The 12143-nt window shown below is 41.3% G+C and overlaps 1 protein-coding gene across 1 annotated transcript in view; it reads left to right on the top strand.

Annotated features, from left to right (window-relative positions):
- Positions 1–8989: 8989 nt before the first annotated feature.
- Positions 8990–12143, top strand: part of LOC136880312 (uncharacterized) — a 1092102-nt gene continuing 1088948 nt past the window's right edge. The window contains exon 1 of the mRNA XM_068229157.1: positions 8990–9041. The gene's annotated coding sequence lies outside the window, so the exon portion shown is untranslated. The remainder of the gene's footprint in view (positions 9042–12143) is intronic.

The following is a 12143-nucleotide window of genomic DNA, read 5'->3' as shown; positions in this document are numbered from 1 at the left end:
AATTAATACAGTCTTCTTCTTTTCCTTCTCCTACCGCATTTCCCGGATGCAAACTGTGTCGCACATGTGAATTTGGCTCTGTTTAACGACCGGATGCCCTTCCTGACGCCAACCCTATACGGAGGGATGTAATCACTATTGCGTGTTCCTGTGATGGTTGGTAGTGTAGTATGTTGTATGAGTATAAATACGAAAGTGTTGGGACGAACACAAACAGCCAGTCCCCGTGTCAGAAGAGTTAATCAGACGCGATTAAAATACCCGACACGGTCGGTAATCGAACCAGGGACTCTCTGAATTGAAGGCCTCAATGCTGACCATTCAGACAATGAATCGGACACACTAATTAATGCAGTGAGTAGGCTTATTTCGTGAAAAGCATTAAGATACTTTAGTTTAACCATAAAATATGCTTCAGAGATGCTTATTAGGAGGTGAATCATCTGGAGACCAGAAATTCGCATCGCGACGCAAACGGTGACCACCATGAGCGTGATGTTTGCTCTTCACTTTCCATAATATGATAATACAAGTTTATCTGAGGTAAGTTCAAATTATGAACTAGTTTTCTAATTCCAGCCTCAAAGAGATTCAGCTACTGTAATTAGAACAGAGAGTGCAAGACACTGAAGTTTTTCAGAACACAATGCCAACTACACACGCGAGTTACTTCGGTGAAAATATTGAAGGGTGTCCTAACCTGATATCAGTTTACATTTATCCCTTTGCACCACTGAGAAGGTATCAAGGAGAAAGATGATTAAGGACGGAGAGGAAGGTCAGTTCTCGTTTCTTTGACGTCATGCTCTTGATCCAGATCTTCAAGTTGTTTTGCAAAATACGTACAAAATTTGTCTTTAGCATGGCCATAATTTGTATTATATGTGTATAGAGGATCTGCTTAAATTCACGTGATGAGGGAGTTTGTTATCTTATTTATTGGATCACTCTCGTGGTTAGATCGCGAAACTTGTTACACTTGCCCTCCTTTTCCCATGTCATGTTCTAATTATATAAGTTGACATAGAAAAATACATACACACAAAAGTGCATACATCATCATTATAGACGGTTAAACCTTTCAGCGTTCAGTCTACAAGCCTCAGTGAATGAACTTTTGCCTCCACAACCCTCTAATTGAAACCAGCCCAGTGGCCTCGTTTAGTTCGACACCCATTGTCATTAAATCTTTGTAAACCGATTATAACCATCGTCGCTTCGTTCTTCCTCTACTGTTCTTACCCTCGTTGTTCTAAGCAACATATCCTCCTCCAGTCGCCTTACATGACCTCAACCACCGAAGATGGTTTATACGTACAGCTTCATCCATCACGTTTATTCGTAACTATGCCTGCATCTGTTCATTTATCACCTTTACCACCAACGTTTGATTGATCGGACGTTAGGAGTTCAGTCAAAATACGCCAACGTCCGATGATCGGACGTACCAAAAAAATTCAAGTTATTTATCCATTATAATCGTTCATAATAAACGCTTTGGTACTGTATTGGGTTATATAGGATTAAATATGATCATATACAAGTTTCTTAAAGCCGGTAGCAATAATTATCTCATAGCAGCTGATTTTAGCTGATGCTAAAATTTCCTAAATATCTGCAAATATTGGTAACAATTTCTCGCCTCATATTTTTTCATACGTAAAGTTCATTTTCGTGTGTTTAGTTTCTGCGAAATAGTGAAATGACATTAGTAATCATTTTTACGAAGAACTAGACTGGGAGTGCAGTTAATGTAAGCATTAGCAGATTTTCACGTGAATGTAGTAATCAAAGAAAAAAGTTATTTCATTTTTATATAGACATAATATGGAATGTTTATATGTGGTGTTGGGTACACGGTTGTTTATATAGTTAAAATCTTCCTTCGTAACGTTTATTATTAAGAAATATTTTTCAAAAAATAAACTTTATTTGAATTAATTTTTAACATTAATAGGTAAGGTACGGGTTATTCTGCCCGAAGGCAGGTCCGAACCTCCGGAGAGGTGTTCCTGAGCCGGAGTTTACGTGCGGTAGGGTGGCCAGTTCCTTTCCGCTCCTCCATTCCCTTACCCCCAACCAACAGCGCGTAGCAACCCATCCAACTCCTGACCACGCCCGATGTTGCTTAACTTCGGAGATCTCACGGGATCCGGTGTTTCAACACGGCTACGGCCGTTGGCTAACGTTAATAAAATGACATAAAATTACCCTCAAATCAAAGCACAAACGTTCCAATGTACATAATTAATACTGAAGTTCCATGGCTAAGTGGTTAGCGTGCTGGCCTTTGGCCACAGGGGTCCCAGGTTCGATTCCCGACAGGGTCGGGAATTTTAACCATCATTGGTTAATTTCCTTGGCACGGGGGCGGGGTGTATGTGTTGTCTTCATCATCATTTCATCGTCATCACGACTCGCAGGTCGCCTACGGGGGTCAAATCAAAAGATCTGCACCTGGCGAGCCGAACCCGTCCTGGGATCTCCCGGCACTAAAAGCCATACGCCATTTCATTTCAATACTGAAGTTATTACATATAATTTACCGCAAGTTCACAACTTCAGATTAGGTTTTGTTGGTGTAGGGCATGGCCGCTTTGTATGATGCTGGCGATTAAAGGGTTAATTAACAATTTATACAGGTTATATTTTATTTAAAAAGAATCCCTGCAATTGAGTGTACAGCTTATCCAGATGTTTAAGGATATGGAATGGTTCAGTGGAAGTTAATTAGGCTACAATGAAGGGTTTATCTCATTTTTAAAATTTTTTTTGCTAGTTGCTTTACGTCGCACCGACACAGATAGTTCTTATGGCGACGATGGGACAGGAAAGGGCTAGGAGTGCGAAGGAAGCGGCCGTGGCCTTAATTAAGGTACAGCCCCAGCATTTGCCTGGTGTGAAAATGGGAAACCACGGAAAACCATTTTCAGGGCTGCCGACAGTGGGATTCGAACCTACTATCTCCCGAATACTGGATACTGGCCGCACTTAAGCGACTACAGCTATCGAGCTCGGTGGTTTATCTCATTGGCCATTGGTCTACACACTCTAGAATGACACATGTTTCTCCTCTATGCTTTCTAAAATGAAAAAAAAAAGCACAATTTCTAGTTTACGTTGTCAATTGTTTATCATTCAGCATCTATAGACTGTTTAAACAAACCAAGATAAAAACCCGCAGTCCTGGACATTATTGCTTCAGAAGTGGTTGAAGTGTCCGCCTCTGTGGTGTAGTGGTTAGTGTGATTAGCTGCCACCCCCGGAGGCCCGGGTTCGATTCCCGGCTCTGCCACGAAATTTGAAAAGTGGTACGAGGGCTGGAACGGGGTCCACTCAGCCTCGGGAGGTCAACTGAGTAGAGGTGGGTTCGATTCCCACCTCAGCCATCCTGGAAGTGGTTTTCCGTGGTTTCCCACTTCTCCTCCAGGCAAATGCCGGGATGGTACCTAACTTAAGGCCACGGCCGCTTCCTTCCCTCCTCCTTGTCTATCCCTTCCAATCTTCCCATCCCTCCACAAGGCCCCTGTTCAGCATAGCAGGTGAGGCCGCCTGGGCGAGGTACTGGTCATACTCCCCAGTTGTATCCCCCCGACCAAGAGTCTGAAGCTCCAGGACACTGCCCTTGAGGCGGTAGAGGTGGGATCCCTCGCTAAGTCCGAGGGAAAAACCGAACCTGGAGGGTAAACAGATGATGATGATGATGAAGTGGTTGAAGTGGTATTTAACTCAACTCAACAAATGTTGCTTTTGACATATCCAAACTCCGCCAGAGCCAAACCATGGGAAAGTACCTAAACCCCGAATTCAAAGAGCTATCTTTTCCCTAAATTATCGTATTTGATACTATAAGATGAAATATTCTCTAATGTGTAATTTTTACGGATATGCTCTTGTTTCTTGTTTCAGGTAAAGTTTGCAAAAAAAGTCTACCACAAGATAACATTGCTGTGTTTGCAAAACAATAAGTCCTGCGGGACTAAAACCGTAAGGCAGTAACTTCAATGCAGAAGGCATGAACGCAGCGAGTAAATTCTGATAGTTTGGTTCGAACCCACTATCACCTACCCTGCCGGCCAACATTCTGATGATGACATTTTTTCCACCAACGGGACTCGAACCGGCTAACCACTAGTGATAGTATAGTACTTCCCCGCTGGGATAAGTTCCATTCAAAACTCGTTGTTGAAATCAATTGTTTGAAGGACAGATACTGAATTTAAACTCAACACGTACAATATGGGTTGAAAAACCGTTCTCACTGTAACGGTTCAAATCCCGTTACAAGATGATATCTATTTTTTATTATTTTATCTGTATTATTATTATTATTATTATTATTATTATTATTATTATTATTATTATTATTATTATTATTATTATTATTATTATTATTATGTTATCTGTGATATTGTTACTATTATTGTAATTATCAGTCTTATTTAATTCGATTTTGCAATTGCCTGTTGCTTGCAAGATTGTACTTAGATGTATGCATATATACGTATGTGTAGAAAAACACTCAATACCTGTACAGTGAGAATTGTTGTATATATCAGAGATTGGGTGTGACGTTGGGACATTGTGCAAGATTAATGGCGATTCTGCCAAGTCATCGCCGCGCCATGGCTATGTCATCGTATTTATTTAGAATATGCGCTCAGAGAGTCAGCCGCCTCCGGGCTATTTCACCACTGTATGTAATATTTGCCGCGTTGTGGGAGTATGTCATTGTTATTTCTGGAGATTACGTAGCGGTGTCAACCAAAGTCTATATAAGGTGGGTGCATATTGTAGCGTCAGTCATTAGTTATACGGATGCAGTACAGTGAAGAAGTCTACTAGATCAAGAGGCCTTAGTTGGTCAGTCAACAAGTGTGAACGAGAGATGGAGAAAACTCAGTGAGCCATTAATTATTGGTCATTGAGAGAGTGAGACCAAATGGTTGGTCCGTCACTTAGTGGAAGACACGGACGCAAGGGCTTACCATGAAGTCAGAGAGGGCAACCCAGGACCTACCAAGAGGTAATAACATATTGACTTACAAAGAAGTCAGATGAGATGGAGAAGAAGCAGTCACAAGGATGTATCACCAAGTTAGGCGTGACACATCTACAGAAAACACCAGATCAAAGGAATACGTCATAATTACACTAAAAGTGTTGAAGGTACAGTCAAGTGAATCAGTGAGGGAAATATTTCGTATAAATTGCTAAATGTCTGGTCAAGAAGAATTCAAATTCATGCCTAGTTTCTTTCAGTTGCAATGTCATAATTTCACATTCTCATCTGTTTTATCGCAACAAGACTCACTATTTTTTGATATATTATTTAAAGAATATATATTGTTCTATCAAACGAATTCATAGTTTTATTTCATTGACAGTAAAATATCTTAACCTCAAAATTAATGGGGAAACCGAACGCCAATCTCCTTTTCCCAGAACTTATATGGTATGTTGTCAAAAGTAAGCTTATTACCCCACACCCTAGAGATAGTCAAGAGTCTCATTCTATTATTGCTGCACTGAGTGGCAGCTGGCGCCCTTCAAATAACGTATGTGTAAGTAAGCAGGTAACAAGTAAGTGTGAGTACAAGGTCCGACGAGTGTGTATTTTATATAATGAATATTAATTTTCATAATTTACATGTTAAATGCAGTTTTATATAAATATATATGTTTGTAAAATTAGTCAGCAAGTTAGGAAAGTCTCATCACGAGCAAGTTGGCCGTGCACTTAGGAGCGCGCAGCTGTGAGCTTGTATTCGGGAGATGATGGTATGCAACCCCACTGTCGGCACCCCTGAAGTAGTTTCCCGTTGTTTCTCATTTTCACACCAGGCAAATGCTGGGGCGGTAGCTTAATTAAGGCCACGGTCGCTTCCTTTTTACTCTTAAGACGTATGTGTAGTTTTCTGTAGTTTCTTATTTCAAATTCAGGTTAACATCAGGGTGGTGAGCTGGGCTGAGTGGCTCAGACAGTTGAGGCGCTGGTCTTGTGATGCCAATTTGGCAGGTTTGATCCTGGCTCAGTCCGGTGGTATTTGAAGGTGCTCAAATACGTCAGCCTCATGTTGGTAGATTTACTGGCACGTAATAGAACTCCTGCGGGATTAAATTCTGACACCTGGGTGTATCCGAAAAACGTAAGATGAGTTGTAAAGGAAATAACATTACTATTATTTTTACCAGGGTGGTGCCCAAAATATCCGAACCACATCATCAGCAGCACTGAAGACGATATTCCTGTGGGTCTTACTTTCACACCAAGAGTATGCTAGGGTTGTATTTTATTGAAGGTCACGATCATTACCTTCCCAGTTCAACGTTTGCTTATTCCAGCGTTACGGAAAGCTTATGTGATAGTGCTAAGGAAGAAGAGAGAATTTCTTATAATAATACCATTAATAATTATATTGTTTTACATCCTATTCACTACTTCTAGGATTTGCTGAGACGCTGAGGTGACTGAATTTTGTCCCTTAGGAGTGCTTTTACGTGCCAACAAATTTACTACGCAAGTCTGGCGTATTTGAGCATCTTCAGATTTCATCGGACTGAGCTGGGATCGAACCATGAACATGGGCTCAGATAGCTAGCGCTCTACCGTCTGAGCCACTAAGCTCGGTTTGTGGTTCTTAAGCAGGGAAAGAATTCCAGCTGACCTTCGTTCGGATGTCATACGGTAGGACACAATGATAGGTCAGACAAAGAATTATTGAGGAAAAAGTAGTCGGTCCTATGAAATAGCTGTCGTCCTTACATTTATAAGACAATGAAACTTTTAAATCAAAGCTAGAGATCACAAGACTATTAAGCTCATGGCTCCAACGACCAATCCGGTGTAAGAATATCAGGATCTTCAACCAATCAACGTCTGTCTATTGCTATCGTATTATGGTACCTACGTGCACTTGTTTACCTAAATTCATCAAAATAGGGCACTGAAACATTCTCAGCAATACATTTGACCAGAGACTGTACAATCAACAGGACGTGGCTGTGTTTTTCTAATGAAACCGATACCCGATATATTGGGAGATTGGAGTCCAAACAGTTCAAAAGCATAAATCTGTATAGTCCCGTGCAGAATGTTTTGTTCACTGTAAACGTTGTGTACACTTAAATATTTGATTTGTTTTATATTGATGCACATTTATTGAAAAATGAAAACGTACAACCTGTTTTCCAGTCAATGAACGGGTCAGGGATGTAATGAATGAAGCAGATATAGGCTATTAGTACGATGGGGTCACCACTCCCAACGTGATTTATTAATGACTGATAGATGCTATTAAATGAGAACGGAGAAAGTTGCTGGAATGAAAGATGACAGGGAAAACCGGAGTACCCTGAAAAAAATCTGTCCCCCCTCCGCTTTGTCCAGCACAAATTTCACATGGAGTGACCGGGATTTGCACCACGGTATCCAGCGGTGAGAGGCCGACGCGCTGCCGTCTGAGCCACGGAGGCTCCCGCACATTTATTATCATTGCTTATTTAACTTTGTAGTTATTCTTCCTTCGTTTCCTTCTTTCTTTCTTTCTTTCTTTCTTTCTTTCTTTCTTTCTTTCTTTCTTTCTTTCTTTCTTTCTTTCTTAATCCGTTTACCCTCCGGGGTTAGTTTTTCCCTCGGACTAAGCCAGGGATCCAACCTCTACCGCCTCAAGGGCAGTGTCCTCGAGCGTGAGATATTCAGGACGGGAGATACAACTGGAGGGAGGAGCAGTGCCTCGCCCAGGCAGCCGCAACTGATTGTGGGAGTTGTGAGGGAATGGTAAGTTGGGAATATTGGAAGGGATAGGTAAGAAAGTGGGAAGGAAGCGGCCGTTGTCTTAAGTTAGGTACCACCCCGGTATTTGCCTGCAGGAGAAGTGGGAAACCACGGAAAACCGCGTTGAGGATTGCTGAGGTTGGAATCGTACCCGGGCCTCTGGGGGTGGCAGCTAATCACACTATCCAGTACACCACAGAGGTGGACTGTAGTATTTCTGAATGTTCAAAACAGATACCACAACTCGACCTCTAGAACTCTAGATCAATTCTGAAGCTTTCGTTATATTACTACACAGAATGTGTGTGTGTTTTTTTTTTTTTTTTGCTAGTTGCTTTACGTCACACCGACACAGATAGGTCTTATGGCGACGATGGGATAAGAAAGGCCTAGGAGTTGGAAGGAAGCGACCGTGGCCTTAATTAAGGTACATCCCCAGCATTTGCCTGGTATGAAAATGGGAAACCACGGAAAACCATCTTTAGAGTTGCCGACAGTGGGATTCGAACCCCTGCACGATATGAGCGGTGGGATTCGAAGCTACTTAGTTTCCTCATCCAGGTATTCGCAGCAACTTACGTAAGTTTTACATTCAACCTCACAAAAACTGGCCGTCGGAGAAGAGGACTCCCTTGTTTGAAATAGGATGGACATATTGTGCAGGTGGTAGGATTCCAGTTTGTCGTCTCTGCGGCCACCGGTTATCCACAGTTAATGAATATCCTCGTGTTTCAAAAATGTATAAAATTAAATATATCTTTGCTGGCCAACTTTTTTGTGCGGTTCAGTATACATAGCCCTCTAAATCATATTAATATATGCAACTTCAATATTCTATAGTCTGAACTGACTCAAAATTATTTATTATTAGAAATTAATAATTGTTATTAATTAAACGACTGAACAGCAGTCAATCATTGCCTAATTGATCTATTATTTAATTTTATGAAATACTCACATCCAATTGTTTCTGATCTCTTCCCTCGGTATTGTTCGGACTTTGTCGTGACTAATCGGTGGTTTCCTGGCGGGCTGTCGGTAGACACGCCGTTAGTCGATCTTGTGTTTCCGAGTGTGGCCCGCGCTGCTCTCCCTCCGAGCGACTGCAGCCCAGCGCGCGTGATACAGTGCGGGTATTGAAGTAGGAAGTAAGCAATTTTACTCGATGGTTCACTTAAATTAAACGTGTTAAATGTATATTTTCATGTCTTTGATTCGAGTAATTATCAACAAGTTGGCCATTCTCCATTCTGACGAAAGGAAGGTGAGTTTAGCGCACATTTCTCGTTGAAATATTTAAAGTGATTATTTGACAACTGTCCGGCTTCATGGCTGAGTGATGGGCGTCTTGACTTCCCTATCTCGGGGCCCGTGGTTCGATTCCCGGTCAAGTCGAAGGATTTTAATCTTAAACGGTTAATTTCTTTGGTTCGGGGACTGGGTGTTTGTGCCGTCTCCAATATACCTGCAAGTCACACACACACACACACACACACACACAGAGCACTGTTCTCCACCACAGTAATTATTATTATTATTATTATTATTATTATTATTATTATTATCACCGGGCGAGTTGGCTGTGCGGTTAGGAGCGCGCAGCTTTGAAATTGCATCCGAGAGATAGTGGGTTCGAACCCCACTGTCAGCAGCTCTGAATAGGGTTTTCCGTGGTTACCCCATTTTCGCACCAGGCTAATGCTGCGGCTGTACCTTATTTAAGGCCACGGCCACTTCCTTCCCATTCCTAGGATTCCTAGGCCTTTCCTATCCTAGCGTCGCCATAAGACCTATCTGTGTCGGTGTGACGTAAAGCAATTAGCAAAATATATTATTATTATTATTATTATTATTATTATTATTATTATTATTATTATTATTATTATTATTATTATTATTATTATTATTATTTATGGATGCCTTTGCTGGGGTGACCCAGTGTTTACAGTGAACATGTCTTCTGGTATGGGCAAGAGCAATTTTGTTACTTTCATTGAACTGTCTCAGTCATGTTCTTGGCTCTGGCAGCATGAAAGTGACTGAGGTAAGAGCGATGCTAGTAATGCCATTCCTTATGCAGGCAGTCCCTGCTTGCTTATATGCTCTGTTGGTGCATGCATTTCAATAGGCTTGGTAGACTGATGGTGGAGCAGTTGATAATCCAACCAGCCTTCGGGCTTGTAGCCGATATAACATTCCATTTTTTTCGAGACAAGTTGCGTATCTCATTTTTGCAGTGTGATGCATGTGTATTTTAAGATAAGCATGTTACGGAAAATGGATGAGCTGCTGCAAAATTTTCACATTTTTTTGAATATTTAATTGAAGTCTGTGAGGGGAAAATCCAATCGAAGTATTCGAATTCTTTTAGCATGATTGAGGACGTAAATTCTAGCAATGGTTATCACCCACAACCAAACATTACATTTCGATGAATACTCAGCCTTATGAATTACGTTTATTATTCGATTCATAAATTTTCTACAATAAAGTAAATAATATCCCAGCTTCCTTTTGAACGTCTGATGCCTTCTTGAACTCACACCGTCTGATGAGTATTGATTGAACCTTTATAGTCCTACAAGCTTCCAAAAATCTGAATAACTGTAGGCCTACATTGTTTAAGAAATAAATCAAACCATCCAAATTAATGCAAAAGTAAATGCCTTGGGTTCAAAGTGTTTAATTATATTAACGACAGACCGAAGTTTTGTCCAGTAACTTCCTTAACTGCTATGAACTGGCAAGTAGATGTCTGATGATAGTATTGATAAGGACTCAGTACCTCTCGAAGGGTTTGGAACAATTTTGGACTTTCCTTTCTTTTTCACATCGAAGGTTTTCGGCTTCGTATGGATCTAGGATTGTGAAGGTAACATCCGTGGACTTAATTAAGGCACAGCCCCGGCATTTGCCTGATGTGAAAAAGTGAAACCACGGAAAACCATCTTCAGGGCTGCCGAAAGTGGAGTTCGAACCCACTATCTCCCGAATGCAAGCTCACACCTGCGCGTCCCTAACCGCACGGCCAACTCTCTCGGTAAAATGGGAAAACAACAGAAAGCCATCTTTAGGTTTGTCGGCGTTGGGATTCAAACCCACCATCTGCCGAATCCAAGTTAACATCTACACGTCCTTAACCGCACGGCCAACTCGCTCGGTCAACATGGAACTGATCACACTTGTAACACCCTTAAATAAGAAGGATTAAATATATATTTATCGACATCAGAGCTACCAGCTTAGAGAAATGCCCTCTATATTATTGTATGGCTGTCCGAGTATGAGCCTAGAGCGGGAATGGTAAACTATCGTGTTTACGGGAGGCTCTTTTTGTTAAGTTAGGGCAAGCTTTTTGGTAGCATGAAACTGTGTCTAATATTCTGTTTTGTCAATATAGAAGTTACTTAACGTGAACAATGATAGTAACAGCATTCCATCAGCAGCTAGTCCCTGTGATGATTGGTGTGAAAGTTTAGCTCCTACAGTTGGTCAGTGTTTAACACACTTTTCGGTGGCATGCGAACAGAATCATCTGGCTGAGTGCGGAAAGCAACGCCTCTATAGTAAATACAAGATTTCTATGATGGCTCATACTATATCTATTGGTGATTCGACCAACCTTCGGGATATATAGAATAGATAGTGTATTTGAGTGATGTAATGGTAATAATTTTGTCCGAATCATTAGCTGAATGGTCAGCGTTGTGGGCTTCGGTTCAGAGGGTTCCGGGTTCAATTCCCGGTCGGGTCGGGTATTTTAATCGCTTCTGATTAATTCTTCTGACCCGAGGACTGGATGTTAGTGTTTGTCCCAAAACTTTCCTCTTCATACGCAGACAAGCACTACACTATCAATTACCACAGAAACACGCGATAGTGATTACATCCCTCCTTATAGAGTTGGCGTCAGGAAGGGCATCCGGCCGTAAAACATGGCCAAATCCACATGTGCGACGCAGTTCGCACCCGCGAACCCACAAATGTGAGAAAAATGGTAGAAGAAGAATGGAAATAATTTTACTTTTTTTTTTTTTTGCTATGGGTTTTACGTCGCACCGACACAGAAAGGTCTTATGGCGACGATGGGATAGGAAAGGCCTAGGAGATGGAAGGAAGCGGCCGTGGCCTTAATTAAAATACAGCCCCAGCAATTTGCCTGGTTTGAAAATGGGAAACCACGGAAAAATTTTACTGTTAACATTTCACGAGTGTATTTTGATTAGTATTCATATTTTACAGCAGCACTTCCGAATAACTTTGTACTTTGTTGTGCTTCTTTGTTTCGTTTCTTTACAAATAACTTTACGTCTCACGGACACAGCCAGGTCTTATGGTGATGATGTAAAAAGAAAGGGCTAGAAGA

This window comes from Anabrus simplex, chromosome 1 (genome assembly GCF_040414725.1).
Source record: "Anabrus simplex isolate iqAnaSimp1 chromosome 1, ASM4041472v1, whole genome shotgun sequence".
NCBI lineage: Eukaryota > Metazoa > Arthropoda > Insecta > Orthoptera > Tettigoniidae > Anabrus > Anabrus simplex.
The sequence above is the reverse complement of the archived record's forward strand: the minus strand, read 5'-3'. Positions and strand labels throughout refer to the sequence as shown.